At 40.4% G+C, this 17581-nt stretch overlaps 1 long non-coding RNA gene across 4 annotated transcripts in view; it reads right to left on the bottom strand.

Moving 5' to 3' along the window:
• Positions 1-17151, bottom strand: part of LOC125698959 (uncharacterized) — a 136246-nt gene extending 119095 nt beyond the window's left edge. For all 4 annotated transcript variants that reach the window (XR_007379384.1, XR_007379387.1, XR_007379386.1 and 1 more), the window contains exon 1: positions 17098-17151. This is a non-coding gene — a long non-coding RNA (uncharacterized LOC125698959). The remainder of the gene's footprint in view (positions 1-17097) is intronic.
• Positions 17152-17581: the final 430 nt, after the last annotated feature.

Raw genomic sequence — 17581 nt, 5'->3', positions numbered from 1 at the left:
AGGGGCATTTAGAAAGGAGCTACATCTGCAGGACACTGCAGTGATGTCCTCTTACAAACAGGGCACAAGGCTGCTTCCTTCTGCAAACTAGGATCAGAACATTCAGTCAGATTGAGGTGCTCAGAAGCTTTCTCAGGAATAAGGGATTTAGCCCAGCTGCAACAGAACACATGGCCGAAAATACACCATTTCATTGGCTTTTCTAAGCAATAAGCTTCAGATATCGTCCTATTTTATTGAACACATTTCACAGAGTGCATTTGGAAATGCAAAATCAAAGCCCTGCGGCTAGTCAGCTGTCGCCAACCTCATCTGAAGCAATCCAAGCAATTCCCTCTAATTCCAAAGAAAGGGGCTATTCCAGGAAGCAGTGACTACGTTAAACCAAGGCAGACTGCAGGTGAGCTCAGCTGTTCTTCACAGCTATGCACAACAACAACCCACTCAGTATTTACCTTCAAATCTTACTTAGGAAAATGGAGTCTGTTCTCTTTTTTATTCACTGAGTAATAGTGGCAAGCACAGAAGGTAAAGAGTTAAAACAATAGTAACAGCTAAATCAAAGAAAAGAACTTGAGTGGTGGAACATCACATAGCAACGAGAGAATTATGATGAAGAAATGATTACAGTGTAGAAAGGGTACAAAAGAGTAATATAAAAGACTGAGCTATAAAAAGAATTTCATGTAAGGGGAAAATATACACAAATAGGGAAGATGCAGAGTGCTCAAGAAAATGATTTGAAACTCTGAAATCTTTGAGTTTAGTGCAAAACTACAATGCTTTACAATTGAGAGGACATTATTTGAAGTTTTCAGATTCCTGCAAAGTTCCGCAGATCGAGAAAGCAGATGTAATTCATAGAGGTTTAAGGCCAAAAGAGATACTTAATGTGTTGGATTTTTCAGTTTGAGCTCTAACAGTACAATAACTGGAATTTCATTTTCTGAGTCTTTAGGAGATCTCCCTCATTGATTTAAACACCCCACTTGGTGGCAAATCTGCCACTTCTTCCTTTCAGCTGTTTCAATAATTAATTACACTTGTAGTTAAAAGATGGATCCTATTTCCACTGGCAACTTTGCTGAATTTTTCTATTCTCCACTGTAAAATCAGATTCAGCCTACTAACAGGGGTGGTGAATATTTTTAAGCCACAAATTATTTTTCTGAGCTGCTCTCTGATTCTCTCTTAAAGAATGAGCAGCAGAGCAATGTAAGCAGTTTAATTCAGTACAATTCAAATATTTATGTTACATCACCTACTTTTAGGAGGGCATAGGACAGGTATTGCACGTTTACACAGCTTTCCAAAGCATCTGGATTGCCTTTCTACAAGATAACTAGCGATAGGACAAGAGGTAGTGGCTTTGTGTTCAGCCAAAGGAAATTCACATTGGATATTAGGAAAACTTTCTTCTCAGAAAGAGTGGTAATCCATTGGCACAAGCTGCACAGGGAGGTGGTGGGTCACCAGCCCTGGAGGTGTTCAAGAATCAGGGAGATGCGGCACTGAGGGACGTGGTTACAGGCAAAGTGGGGGTAAGTTGATGGCTGGGGTTGACGGTCTTAGTGGCCTCTTCCAACCCCAATGATTATTTGATTCTATGAATGCCTTATGCTTCACCCAGATCCTTAGATTATCCAGGAGACTTACATATCAGAAATACAAAGTGGGGCATGGTAAAGAGCACTGTGGCCAATTATCACCAGCAGTCTCTACATTTGGCAATAATACTTTGGTTGATGCTTAGTATTTTCCAACTTACATTAAAAAGACTTCACAGGAAGTTGGTTATCAGATAAGAAAGTTCCTAGCAATATTTTCAGGTTTCCTAACTCTCTTAGTGCCAAAAGGGATGAATTCACATTCAGGAAGGCAGGGAGCTGAGCACAGTCTGTGGCAGGTGGTGGCAGATGTTTTGATCTCAGACCACAGTGCATGGGGAATCACTGCTGTACTGCAAGGAAGGCAAAGGCTGACAGTTGCATGGAGACAGAGATAAACCTTGCGTTGGAATGTTCATCTGAAGCTCATGCTTCAAAGGGTTAGGCTGGGCAGGTCCCAGAAGGTAAAGGCTTCCCCACAGAGGTGGGAGGTGGCTCACACAGCCATCTCCGCCTGAGCAGACATAAACGAAGTATTGCATAAGGCATAGTGCTCCATCTCCGTGGAGGAGGGAAATTCCCCCCCCCCCAGAATGAGGGATTGAACAGTCAAAATAATCTCTTTAGCCCTAACTGCAAATGAACCAATTTCCAAGGCAATATTCTTAGACCTGAAAAGTCTCTCTTTCTTTCACAGAAAATAAATTCAAGCAGGAATGCTACAGGGAAGAAAAAAATCCATCTCAAAGAAAATAATTATTTAGATGTCTTAGAAATCTGGAAGGGAAAGTTATTTTGAAAATACACATTGCTTCCAAAGCAAGCATTACCCCTCCAGCAGCTCCCTCACATTCTCCCTATAGAGCACCCAGCACAATTGCAGAAACACTGAAGACACAGGGGCAGAGGAGGGCAGAACAAGCAGCCATTGAGAACACATAGAATGATATAGCCCTAAGTTAAACAAAAAACAAAAACAAACAAACAAAGCAGCACCTCACACTTGCTTGTTACATCCCTTGAAGATGCAAATGCATTTTTCAAGCCAGCACATCAGTCCATCTACAGACAGAAGCCCAAGGCTTGCCCCTTAAGAAAGTATGATTCCAACCTGCAGCTGTACAACCCACATGAGCAACGTCCATAAAATATTCTCCTATTAAAGGGCAGCCGAGAGCTGCAGAGAGACCTGCACTGAGGGGGAAGGGGCAGCAAGAAGGGCAGATCTACAGCAACACAGGACATCATGGGTTCAGGCACTAGACAGAGAAACCAGGCTGAGCACAAAGGCTCACACAGCCACAGCCATCTCAGTTTGCTTTTGGGTAAGGACTTCCTTCGGCAACTGCCTATTTAACCCACACCTGAAGGTCCCCTTCTGTGAATTTTGGCCCTAAAAAATCCTGTGGGATTACTGTCTCCCTTGAGGAATTGGCTGGGGAGCATTTCCAGAAGCTGGAATGTGTGCTGAAATCAATCAAGTTAAATGGCAGTAGATGAGAATAGGAATGAATAAACCTCGAGGGATATCATTTGTCATTTACTGTACTTGTTAAAAGTTACAAAACAGCAGTTCAGCAGAGGTTAGAGAAAGGACAACGCAAGAATACAAACTTCCAACCTGTTTCTGAAACTGTTCACCATTCCAGTATTTTCCAAGAGGATGAAAAATTAACAATGAAGGAAATAACAAGGAATAAAATGAAACCTTTTCTTTTTGGTTGTTTTCTTAATGTCAAAATAATAAGCTATTCAGACTTTTCAACCCATCGCTTAAGAAGGTGAGAGATCCTGATCCAGCCATCAAGAACTTTTAGACAATAAAAAGTCCATGAACAAACACATGGAAATGATAATAAAGAAAACTGCACAGCCGGAGGTCAGATCTACTTTATAGCAGGAGCTGAACTCTGATAATTCACAGTAGATTAAATTCAGCAGCAGCAGAGGCTTAGCAAAAAATTTGGATGTTAGTAAGATTTAAGCTGAGAATAGGCCTCATTCTTATTTTACCAAAGGCCAGACATAGGCTCATACATGTTTATGAGGAGAAAGCAAAAGTGACTGAATTTTAAAGAATGAGCTTCGCAGAAAATAGTTTGGGCATAGCAGAGTCCATGGAAAATGCTGTCAAAAGTTAGAGGGCAATAACTGAAATTTTTCTCAGCAACCTTCAACTTTACTTCCAAACGTGAAAAGCTGAAAAACCATGGCTAAGAATATTAAGTACAGACTGGTTTTTTTTTTAGTATTTTTCATCTTCCTACAAAACTGAGAATTCTGAAAGCAGGCAAACAGTTTTTGTTTCCTCTCATGTTCTTGACTTGAAAAACATTGGGGGGGGGATACTTTTCTATTAATTATTCTTTAAAGCCCAATTCAACTTCCTCTGTCAATCACACAGCCTCTGGTTACAAAGGGTGGCAAAACAAAGAGCCAAGCAGGAGCCTCAGGAGTTCAGGGCTACACTGAAACCTTCATGCCATGGAGAACAAGGCTTCAGGCTGGAGACCAAACATCAGCACTTTCCTCTTGAATTTGTTCCAAAGCAAATACGATCCTATGCTCTTTGCTGCCTCTGTTTGTCCACCTTATGTATGTGCACTGAATGCTCTTCACAGCATGGGGTTGTGGCTTGTAGAGCTGCCACCTTGGACAAACACACTGGGTTCCACACAAAAGATGAAATCCGCAGATTTGGCCACCAAAACACGGACTTACAGAGGGCAGCTTGTGCTATGACTGTGCTAAGAGGGCTTTCCTCACAGCAGAGGATTTCTCCTGGAAACTGCAAACTTCACGTAGAACTGCTCATCTTAGCAGCTACATAGGGTTGGATTAAATGATCTCCAGATGTCCATTTCAACCCTTACAATTCTGCGATTCTGCTATACTCCAAAATACGGCAGTTCTCTGTGGATAAAGAAGCCTTTTCTAATCAGAAGAGCCTTGCTGCCGCATCCGCAGCATCACATCAGAGATTCAAGGACTCTGGAAGGCTCTGTCCAGAGGAACCACAGGCTGAAACATTCCAGAGACGCAAAGGGATCCGTTGGGCAGAGGGGCAGCGCTGCCTGTCACTGCCATTAGCAGGTGCCTAGTACTGTAGTCACACGCTGGCAGAATTAAATTACGGCCTGCTGAGATCCTGCTTACCTATTCCTGACCATAGTCTGTTCTTGAGAGGCAGTTGAAGCTGAAGAGACGATATAATTTTGATACCTGCTTAATTTGTGTATCTATATCCTGCCTGACAGAATGATTTCTCCGGCTTTATAAATGGATCCATGTTCCTCTCAATTGGCATTCACTCTTCTCGCTGCAAGAGCATCCATCTGCCTGAAATCTTTAGAGAAACAGTTCATGGGGAGCAGTTAATTGTGATCTCTCTCAAAAAAATTAGTCCCTATTTTTCCTCTGACAAATGAAGACATTGTTCCAACAATATTTTCCTTCTCCACAGACAGTGCTAAATATTTATATTGTGTGCCTCCTAGAAATGCTCATCTCCTCATGAATAAACACCAGGGTAACACAAGCAGCCTCCAGAAGGACATGGGGAGCAGCTGACCTCTTCACCCCATTCCCCATTTTAAATATCAGGTTCCCCATGACAGTCATTTAAAATCAACACTGACCCTGACACCTGACCCGAGCCTTTTGCATTTACCAGAAGACATACTTAAACAGGACCGACTCAGCAGGATATAGCAAACAAGCCCAAGCTTTGCATTGTAACATGTTACAACCCAAGCCACTTATTTAAAAAGAAGAATTAAAATGAATGCATTGTAGGAAAGGTTTGGTAAACATGGCCAAATTCTGCCAGTTCCCATTTCACTGAGCATGCAAGCACTGGCATTCCTCTTTCCTCCCCTGATTTTTACACACTGACCTCTTCAGCACAAAGGCTCTGTAATTTGAAGAATTATTCCCTATTAACCAGCCCTGATACAGGGACAGCCCATGGCTGGCCAAGAAAAGGCCCAGTGTTTGCTGAACACGCATCCAAAGCCCAGTACTCCCAGCTTTCCAGGCATCTTTCCACTCAAGCACAGATTGAACCAGGAGCACAACTCCCACCGAGGAGCATACCTGCCAAAGCAGGGCTTTCATACAGCTGCATTTTTATTTCAGGTTTAAAAGGAGCAAAAGAAGAAAATAAAATGATGATGGCTACTGGAGTTACTTTGCCATTTACCATTTCTATTCTTCTGCACTTTAAAACTATTTCAAGCACCAGGAAACAGAAGCATCAGATTCAGTTCTGTCCAAGGCCTTTGTGTCCCAACGACTCCCACTACAGCCAGCCTTTTAAGATGATGTCAAAATATTCATGCAATTATATTTATAAAGTTCCTTTGTTATAAAGAGCATCAGAAAGACAGCCAATTTACAAAGCTCTTCTGCTGCTGTATTCTAACTACTGTGAAGTAGGACTCAAGCAATAAGCAAACTAAATAGATTTTCTCTTCTGGGAGGTGAATATATGAGCTGATGTTTTTCATTTCTTTGTCGTTGTTGCTTTTTTGGTTTGTTTTTACTTAAGAAATTGGCTAGAAAATTGACTAAAACTACACCACTGCTCCCAAAAGAGGAAGTCCCCCTACACTGCTCAAACAGCTATTCAATGTTTTTCTGCATTTTAGGGTGATTTTCTCTTTTTCTTCCGCAGCTGTAGTTGCCATATTTATAAAATCACATCATCTTTCTCCCTTCCTTACCAACCTCCCAATTAACGCAGGACAAATCGCACGCCCTTGTGAAGTTCCCAGCATCTGTGCCAGATGTTACTACAGCACTGCTTTCTTGCCCTTCATGGGAATTTTTAGTCCTCCAAGATCAGTCTCTATAGAGGAAAAAATAGGCTGCTGCAATCTCCCCTTCAGCTTTAGCCCTCTTATTATGAGATGTAAATCCCACCTGAAATTAGGTCATCAATATTTCCATACCAGATGTTATGACCAAAGTTGAAGTGCACACCTTTGTCCCTCATTTCCTTGCTCCTACTGAGTGCCTCTGGACACAATTCCTGGGACACCGGGTAACAAGTACGAGCCCAAGTAAAGTGAAGTCCTACATAGAGTCTCTTAGAAAATAATGGCAAAATCTACCATCTTTACTGCATGAGCAATTATGATTCCATTGCATAGCTCCAAAGAAGCACGTTTCTGCTGCTAAATAAATTTCTATGCTATTTCTTTTATAGAAAGACAAAGCCTATGTGTGAAATTTCTCTGCATTCTGCACTGGCACACGTCAGGTAATGCACAGAAGGGCATGAATATGATCACAATGCTGAAGTCCATGGAGCCACTTGCACTGAGCTCATGGCAGAAGCTCAGTTCTGTCATTTAAAAACACTGGAAGTGTTCAGCTGTTGAGTTCCATTCCTCAGTACTTCCGATATTGTTTTCCAGATGGAATCCAAATTCTTCATGTTTACACAACTGCTTTATTTTGATCCCAAGAACAATTACTAAAGGGGAAAACAAACCTCTCCTTTATAGATAGAAAAATCTTACACCTATTCTGCCAAGATCCCCTCTGCACAACACTATTTGATTTTGCACAAAGAAGAATCCAGGAGCAACATTTGTAAGTGCTTAGATCTCAGATAAATGCTCTTATTCATGTATTTTCCTTAAAATTAGCTTTTAAATCCTCACCACTGCTCGACACTTCCCAGCAGCCCTGTGGAGCTTCTGTTTTATTTAAAGGTCTATCACCACCTGTCAGTACAGCATCAAGAACATGCTGGAACATCCCATTAGTCCTGAGCCTGGATAGGACAGACAAGGTTTCTTAGTAGCTTCACTGTATTAATGCTTTGTTAGAGTTTCTTACACGTCTCCTGCTAATAGGAATAACCTCTGGAGCAATAGCAATTTATCCATACATCTAGCTCACACTGCTTGTCACAGTAAGTAACAGCTGATAACCCTCTTGGGCTGTTTTTCATCTTCAGTAGAAGCGCTCTCATTCTAGAATACATTATTTTAACCTGTCAGAGTATAAACAGGACAATTACTTAGACCAATGTGGGCTGAAAGTGTTGATAACTAAAGTTAAATCCAGCATTGTCACACTAATGTGCTCGTGTTAAACCAAGCACAATGAGGCAGCTTGCTTTCTCAAATGAAAACATTTGTCAAACTCTCTAATTCAAAATCGACCAAGTACAGATCTCTTGATTTGCACTGCTTACTGACAAGCCTGGGAAAGCAGCAGTGGAAATGCTGAACTGATTATCAGGGCAGAGAGAGAAAATCACTGTGCAAGAAGAACCAGGCTGGCTCATGTCTGCAAAGAGAGAACCTGAGGACTCAGGGATGGAAGGGTTTTGTGGTCTTGCACAAAATCCTCCTGCACTCCTGAGTACCCAGGAGCAGTGCCTGATCCCTGGGTATCTCTGAGCCCACCAAACCTGTTAGAGCTGCCTTTGCATCCTTCTCTGATTTCCCACTGCTGTGGGCAGTGCTGCGAGCAGCAGCATTGCTTTGCTCATCAAACGGCCAGCAGTACAACTCCAGCCCGCATACTGCAAGCAGCTCACCTGCTCTCACCATCCAATTTCATCAAAGAAAAAGGGCAAAAGATGTCAACACTGCTTCCATCCCTACACTCTCTCCTTCCTACAGCACCTCCACCTTGCTTACCCCATGGGCACAGCAACTCTTGCTAAGCAGAGCCAACAGCCATGCTGCTAACCTATAAGCACTCTTCTTTTGAGACCTCTTTGTGCTCTTGCTCAGGTTTGACCTTATCTTTCTCCTCTGACTCCTTCCTCTCCTAACACAAACTCCTCTGAAACTGCCCTCCCTATGATCCTTGCTGATCATAGCTGAAGATTTGTCCTCCAACCTCAGCTTCCTTAAGCTCTTGGATGCTATTCACAGTTGCCTAATAAGCAAATATTCTACATCATCTATTTAAGCATTAAGTTCTTGATATCTTTTGATGATCCAACTCAGTTTAGACTGTGCTGAAACCTGGCTGCATCCTGCATGACAGCTGGTAAGAAGACCTTAAAGATATGAAGAAGCAATTGCCCCATATCAGCCACATCCCACTTTGTAAAGAACAACGTAGGTGGTGTGGTGTTCTCTTTGACAGCAGTGCTCTGGGGAAGAAAAAACACTGTATTGTTACCAAATCAAAAAGGAATGTGAATATTGTTTAAAAAAAAAAACAGGATGTCATGCAGGTCTCTGTATTCAGTCTTCACAAGACACTCTGTATTACCTAAAAACTTCAAGTGAAAACTCAGATGAAGCAAAAGAATGATTTTCATTGTTTCCACTCTCCACAGGATGGACCCCAAGGTATAACAGAATAGTTGCTCACAGTCTGGACTTGGGACCAAGCTGAATTATGCTATGCCTAAACTTACAAGAAAGTATCAGGAAATTTAGAAAAGTAAACATCTTGTGGAAATAAAAGGCCACCATTTATTTAGTTAGTTTGTCTTTTGCCAAACTAACATGTGCTTTTTTTCCTGTAATTCTCAGTGCAACATTCACCTCCCTGTGACTGTGAGCAAGGCGAAGGTTTGCTAGGAGAGATCTGAAAAGTAACATGAAAACTCTGAATTGAGGAATATCTGTAAACTTATCCCTGATCGTCTTCCTGATAGTTTTTCAGTGCTCACCAGCTACAAAGTGATATACTTTTTTTTTTTTTTTTTTTTTAAATAGTTTCCTCACGTTTATCTCATTTGTAATAGTTTTGTCTTCTGGTCTTTTTTTTTTGTTTGTTTTTTTCAATTGGTAACTAAGGTTTTCCTTATACTAACCGTATTCTTGAATCTAGCAGTCAGATGGTAAGGTACCCTTTCATACAAGTTTGGGCAAGTAATTGTAACAATGAGCAAATACAAATCTAACTGCTCAGACCTCATAACAATTTCTTTAACCCACACTTTTCAGTAAGATTGTTTAATTGGGAGGGAAAAGTGAAAATTCATGTCCATATAAATGTGATATGAAAATAACTTGAGAGCAGATATATAGAAAAAAAAAATCCACCAATGTAGGAGGACTGTGGTTTGGGTATTTTCAGGCACTAAAAGGAATGAAATGCTAGTGTGGTCTCATTTCACATTACCATTCCACTGATGAAACTGACAGAAAAGATACGATTTAATAAGCCATAGTCCATTAAAAGTCTCTGATTTATTAGATGTAGAGGCTAACAACATAAATATTTAAAATGTAATCAGAAAAGTTAGAGATTAATTCATTGCATATCCCTCCTGCAAAAGGCTGAACTACATAAAACGAGGAAACATGCAGGATTTTTACATATAGCACAGCCTCTTAATGCCCAGTAAGCCCAAGACTTGACATGTTAATATATCCTTCAAGCTTCTTTCTGCACAGTTTTTTCTTAAATGTATCTTTCTATCATGTCTCTTCCTTTTCTAATTTGTAAACACAGTCTCAAAGTCTTCATTCAACTCTCTGCTATGACAGGTACTTCAAAGGGCCAAAGTCCTTACTTACTGCTCTGAAATTCTCTTGATGCTTACAGCTTGCCCTTTTCTATCATTTGTTTCTGTATTTAACTAAGGATTAAACCCAAAATTATCATTTTGGCAAGAGAAAGAGAGTACTTTCCACTGTTACATCCTTCCCACTCATTCTGGTATTTCAGGTCTCTAAAATCTGCTTGAAATTACAGTCAGTATTTCAGCAAACCTGGGACCTAATTCCCACCCAGCCTTTGCAACCTCAGTACCTTCCTGCTCTTCAGGCCACGGGCCACTAAGACAAATAAATATCCTATACACTTGTCAAGAAGCTCATCAATATACTAGCACCACTGAATAAATACAGCTAGAATATTCCTGTTTAAAATAAGATTTACCAAAAAAAAAAAAAAAAGTCATTTCCGTTTAGCCCATACATCATTTTAACTCAAAGTCATTTTAAAATGTCATTTTCTTTTTGATTTTTTCTTTCCACTTCTGATAAGAAGAGAAACATTTATTTATTTAACATATTGCTGTCTAAGAGTGAGTAGAGACCTAAGCACAATGCTGTAGTGAATATGGTGATGCAGGTCAGAAGTCTTGCAATCTTTCTTGGGTAAAGCACACGCAATGCAAGGAAGAACACATCACTGATAACTGCAACAAAACTTGGAACAAGAAATCTAACTGTGGCATCATGAGGGACTGAAAGTTATAACATGGTGGAAATGCACATAAACAACAAACGTAAACAAGAAAGCTGGCAGCAATACACAAGAAACTAGGAATGACACAAAATTAATACGGGAAGCAAAAGGACAACTGAAGAAATCAATGGTTAATAAAGCTTAGGACAATAGAATTAAGTTTATAAAGTGTGCTGTAACAAAGAGTATCTAACCTACAGTTACTGGCCCATTACTACTATGGAAATGATAACAATGTCAATAATACTGCAGGGAAAGACAACCACCTTCAATAAACACATCTGTTCTGTGTTTGGGCTAATGCCAGATGATGAAGCCTTACAACAGATCAATGCTGATTAAATAGCTATCTTCCAATGATAATTAATTGATAAGGATGTTAAATACACCATCTCTTACAATGAGAATCTTTACCCAGCAATCTAAATAGTTTATAACCAAGCACTTTTGACTGGCTGAAGATTTCTTACTATCATTCCAGTCAGTTTTGATTGTTCACAAAAACCCAGGCTCCCGTGAAGTTACTCATGCCAAAGTATTTAAAAGGTTTAAGCAAAATGAATGGAGTGATTATGGGTCTCACAGCAAGAAAAACTGTTGAAGTAAATAAACAATGACTAGGATTTAGGTGATAACTAAAGGAATGTACTTCAAGCAATGGCAATGAACACCAGTTCAAGGAAAAAAGACATTTTTCCTTTGCATTGTCTAAGATCATGAAGTTATTTAAAATGGATGATAGCCTTGAGTAAAGGATTCTCTTAGTGCATTGGCAGAGCCTCCCACAGCATTTTGTAAGAAACACAGACCAACCCAAATCTACATTAAACATTAAACATCTACATTAGACATTAAATACACGTCAAAGAGATGCAAGTATTTACCACTGACTGGAGAAGCTCAACTTAGACAACGGCAAGGACTGCCCTACCTGTAGAGGTTCTGTCCTCCCATCTTCTGCTGTTCTCCCTTGCCACCGTCTTACCAAGCCATATTCCATACAGGCATGAAAAGCTGTGGACCACATTGAAAGAAATAATCTGAAATTCAGTGCAAAATACAGCCAGACTGATAAAACATTGAACGATACTGAATTTATGGACAGGGACACTGGCGAAGGAAGAACAGAGACTTTGCAGTAGGACTTTGTGGATCAACGTACAAATTGTGATTCTCGTTGTTCAGTGGAACAATTACTAAAATCCATTTGCCGGTAAATGTGCCTTGTCTTGTAAATCATTGGGTCATTAACCTTAACAATGTCAGTGTGTTGTCACTATCCAATTCAATTAAATTACTGACCAAGGTGATACCTAAAAGCACATTCCAGAAAAAAAAAAAAAAAAAGGATCTGTGTTATGTTAATAACTATGGAGTATCTTAGTTTTGTACCAGGAAATAAGAACATATCCTAAAACTCAGGTAATAGATTCTAAAAGCCAGGTGAAGAAATCCTTCTGCTTAGCAGGAAATGAAAACAGAAATGTTACAGCAGGAGGAAGAGGAGATGAGAGAGAGAGAAAATGGAAAATGAGACCAAGCAATTGCCTCCAGCAGGTCACAGATGCATTGCTATGGGTCATTTTTCAACGTTTATTGAGGTGAGAAAACAGGGATACAGAATATTCCCTTGCCCATCCCTTATTGTAGCTGGCAACACATCTTAGCAGATGTCCAATGTTGCCAGAGTGCATAATAGCAGCAGCATATAGCAAAGGTGAGCAAAGTCCCTGTTGACCTTCCCATGCCAGCAGCAAAGTACAAGGCCAGCAGTCCATTCGAGTGGGAGGTGGCAGAAAGAGCAGCAGCTGCTTTCCAGTTCTATTTGAGAAAACAACCCTATGTTGAAGCATGAGGGCTGGTAAGCTGCTCTCATCAGTACAGTCTCATTCTTAGGTGCCTTTCTGCTGCACACTTCCATGCATATATTTAAGTAGATTATCAGTCCACATTCCAGGAGAGAAAACTTTTCTTTTTTTTGTTTTCCTCCAGTATCCTCATTTTTCCCCATCAAAGCATAGACTTCATGACACAAAAGCACAGACAAGTTCAGTGAGGTAGCTTAATTACTGCCATTTTTGCAACTCTTGCTTGCCCACGACCCAGGACTTCACCGTGTTAGATGCTGTAAAAAGGGCAGCCCTTCCTCCACACTCTAGCATAGAGACACCAAAGCACCATGGGCAAAAATGCTGGAGCATTCATAGAAGCCATGAGATCACGTTGCTCAGTACATCAGATGAAGAGCAGCCCATTCAGGGCTGACAGGACTGTTGTCAACTAAATGGCAAACAAACTTGCCTTACTCAGGTCTGGTCTACTGCAAAGGAGAACTGCAATCTATATAACCCTAACAGTCCCATAGGGCGTCCTCACTGGGGTACCTCTGCTAAGCTGGAATGTTTCACCTTGAATGTATCATTTCTAGGTAGTCATGGAGGGCTTCCTCAGACATGTCCTTGTGAAGCTACAATGCAGCATCCGCTTTAAAACCAACAAGAGTCAGCAGCTACTGACTCTGGAAGGACAGCTGATTGCAAGGTACTCTGAGAACTATGCTTGGCTTAGGGAGTTTTGAGTCAGGCCATTGTGCACGTCCTTGTTTGGAGAAATGATAAACTCCAAGTTTTGTTATTTTAAAAAACTTTGTATGCACAGGAGACTCTGTGCCCTTCAGGCCATACAGAAATGGCAAACAATGCCACATGGGTTCTTCATAATCTACAGAAGGTGTTTGGTTTTTGTTTTTTTTTTCCTACAGGCTTCAAAGTGGAGGGAAGATGACAGAGTGAAAGGAAGTACGGAAAAAAAATCATCTCTCCATTCTATACAACTGCAATTTATTTATTTATTTTTTTTTACCAAATAAATGCATTCTACTCTCAGTACAAGTTTTATCTTAAATGGTAAAATGAAAATGATTCTATCAAATAGTTTCTACAAAGTTATTCAGGGTACAAACAAAGAAAATACAACAGAATTGGAAATGAACTAAACTAAATCACCTGCAAAACTTCTATTTCAGTGGGACACAACAACTGGAACAGGCTTTAAGCATAACAGCCCAAACAAAAGGTAGAGTGCTGCCTTGTTAATGGAATTGCACTTTGGATCATGAGCTGAATGGATGCAATTTTATGTGAACTGTACACACACAAAAAAATTCCTCAGTAAATGTATGGAACACGAGGCTTCTTTTCACCTTACTTTAACTAGGCAGCAGGGAAACATTACAGCCTAACAGTGGATATCAGCATTAGAAGACCTATGGGACCGTTAAAATGAGGGCTCAAAAATAAAAGAGAAGGCAGACAAAATAATTGTTTGAGCAACGTAAGTCATCACTGTTCTCCTCATATGTTTTCTCCTCTTTCAGTACTAACCCAGGCACACATTTTTCAAATTATGTTTTCCCTTCAACTTATAGAAGTAATATCTGGACACATCAGAAGAATAACATATGCTGAGGCGCCTACATTGAGAGCTAGAGGAAGAAAACATATGTAACAAAGGAACACATTAATTGAATAAAGAGACACAAAGCAAGGCTTAAACAGTGCTTTGTGCTTTTCAGTGATGGTTTCAGATAGCAGATAATTAACTAGAAACCACTGACAATAATAGTGGACTTGTATTACTTCCCTTGCTTTAGAAGCTGGATTTGGTAGCACACTTAAGAGCTTATCAGAACACTTCTGTTGATAATCTATTAGACCTAAATCCACATCCCATTCTCAGTTAACTACTCTCATCAGATCATTGTTGAGTAGTCCCAGCTTACAACTCTACTGGCAGTGACTGTTTGTTTTTATGAGATCATCTCATTTTAAGACTTCTGACACTAAGGTGTTCATCACGTTGGAAATTATGGGAAACAAGAACAGCAGTCTAGGAAACACTGCTTGTCATTGCTCTCCTGTTCCCCAGTGTCAGGCCTCACAGGGATGATTGCAGAGTGATCCTCAAGCCTACATCTTCGTCTATGAGTCTTGCAAGAAAAGACTTTAACATCACTGCAGCTTGCTAAAGACAGTAACTCATTCAAAAGTGAAGTGTAGCAGTTTACAGAGACAGATTCTCTCCACAAATGTTACACAGATACTCCAAGTGCTGTATTGTTGTTAGAAAAAAAAACCTCTCTCTTAGCTGCTGTAGTTCTAAACCCTTCTTTTAGAATTCCTCAGAGAGTCAGTACCTTTCTGCAAACCTCTTTGCCCCTTCCTAGCTCCAAGCTGCATTTTCAGCACAGCTTCCCAAAGGTCTGTCTGGAATGGCTTTGGTTTTGTTCCTTTCAGTTTGACAGCAGATTTCTTAAAACCTGCAGTACTTCCCAGTAGGGAGTGTGAAGGGTGGTACAAGGGTGTAAAATGCTGCAGTGCATAACCTGTCAATCCAGATAGGCAATTTAATGCAACAACATGACTCTCAAGAGCAAACCTTGTAGTTCTATAATGAATGTTTTCAAAAGCTTTAAGTTATGCAAAAGAAGGATATTTTTGCTCACTAAATGCTAACAATTAGAGCCAAACAATTGGAAGTTATTGATTATTGCTGAATTCTTCACGCTTTCAGCAGTGCTGACACGCATGTACCACTTGAATACCAACACCCAGAGTCTGCCTAGCTTATCCATAGAGCATTAATTGCAACAGACCACATGGGCCTCACTTGTTTAATCACCTTGATAGCTTCTTATCGCATGAACCATCCTATGGATTAGCTTTCTAGCTTGTTCTGGTATTTGATTCCTGTAGAGGCACAGCCACACTGCCACTCATTCACCAACAGATTTCTCATCCCATTGCCCATCTCTGCTGTGTTCCTGTAGTTTCCAGCAGCATGGGGTTTGCAGAGCAATCAATGGCTGCAGTGATGCTAAAATGACTTAATTTACACTTGTCTCACTTCTCCAATAAGCCAAAAAGTACCAAGTCTATTCTACATTGTTCCATTCTTCTGCTTTTGGAGCATAAAGAAATCTGAGACACTTCTTTTGTATGTCCCAGCTTCTAAAAAGCATCAGTAAAAGTTCACACTGACCTGCAGCTAAGCAAGTCTGCTACATATTTTATCATGGATATACTAACTGTAGATGATATGTTCTGAAAACAATCCAAAACGTCCTAAAACAACCTTCAAACATGATAAGTTTACTTGCTCCTGTGAAGGAAATTTTGACCAAACTGCAAAAGCATTACCTTTGCCACACCACAATCTCACAGTATTTCTGCAGGGCTTCTCTTCCCAGAAAGACTGCTTTTTCTTGGTAACATTTTTTTTCTTTTTTAACTAGCACCCCACAATTCTATATAAGCTTAAACTACAGCATCATCTCTGCATGCAATGGCTGCAAAATAAATCATTTCCTCTTCATTTTAATGAGAATTTATTCACATTGAATAGAGACATTGTACAAAAGACAGAAAGCAAGCATGCACGAGCGATTAGGCTGTTGCCCCTTTAATAAATACATTGTAATTAAAGAAATGTCAGCAGTTCAGTCTTGTGCAAAGATGATCTGACAGCCGGTGAGAATCTCAATTGCACAGTTCAAGGTAATTCTGAGATCTTGTTATTGTTTGCAGTATAATTTTTTTCTTTATGCATTTTACTCTAACAACCTCTTCACAAAATGGCATTCATCCTTAATAAACATCAGCTCTAATAGGCATGGATGTATCATTACGAAACCTTGTTCTGCATCACAAGTGAATAAGGTGAGGTATCTTCTTGACCATTTTTCAGACTATGAAACCAGTTAAAACCCCCTACGCTCCCAAAGATATTCAAGTCACAGACTAAAATATTTGCTGTCATCCGGTTCTCAGGGCAGCTCCGTCCCCAGAGGGATAGCAGTCTTTGCTGACCTGCTTTAAATTCTTCAGCTCCTTGAGGCTGGCAGATCATATGAACGCTAACAGAAAGCTACATTCCAGCACTACCAGACCTCAAGTGAGAAATCACCCCAGTGCTATTTCACAAGGTGATTCTTAATTACACAGGACAGCAAGGCTCTGAGTTTCCATGACTGTTAATGTAAGGATTCACACTGTCCAACCAGCAGAACAATCGTATACCAGGTCAGATTCCACCCACAGTAACCCCCTGCGGCACACACCAACCAGCAAGAAGCATTTACATGTAGCTGCCTAGGAAGTCCAGACTCCAAAGAATATAAAGACAGACCCAAAAGCCAAACTCCTCCAGAAAGCTCCACTTACATGCTAGCTCACACATTTTATTCCTCTCTCATCTTTATGTTCAGACCCAGACAGAAGTCCTCACTCATGACTACAGGTTTCTTCTTTACCTGCCTCTCGTCTTGCTGTCAGCTCCATTCCCATGCTCACTGCTTGGAAATCACAGAGCAATGCAAATGAGATCTAGATATGACAAAACTCCATACTCAAATCCTCCTTCCCTGAGGCTATTAAAAATCCATTTGGGTACAATGTGTAAATGTGGGTAAATGTACAATAGGATATCCTGCTGGAGTAGGAAGGTTGCACTAGATGACCTCCAGATGTCCCTTCCCGCCTCAACCACCCTGTGACTGTAAAAAGACATCCAGCAGAGAAAGGACTTAGTATGTAACAGCAATCAGGAGCCAACGTTTCAAGCAACCAGCATTTTTTTCCTTAACAATGGCTCAATATAACCATTAGAGAGGATGGATGTACAGGGATCAGCATAGCTCTGAGTGCTGCCATATGGTGCCCATCATATTTGTCTCCTCCTGTGCTCAACTTTCTCGTGCTGATAAAAGAACAGTTAGCAGCTCTTTGTTATATAAA

Source organism: Lagopus muta, chromosome 11 (assembly GCF_023343835.1).
Source record: "Lagopus muta isolate bLagMut1 chromosome 11, bLagMut1 primary, whole genome shotgun sequence".
NCBI classification, from domain to species: Eukaryota; Metazoa; Chordata; class Aves; order Galliformes; family Phasianidae; genus Lagopus; species Lagopus muta.
Note: the sequence above shows the minus strand (reverse complement) of the source record. Positions and strands in the feature narration are given on the sequence as shown.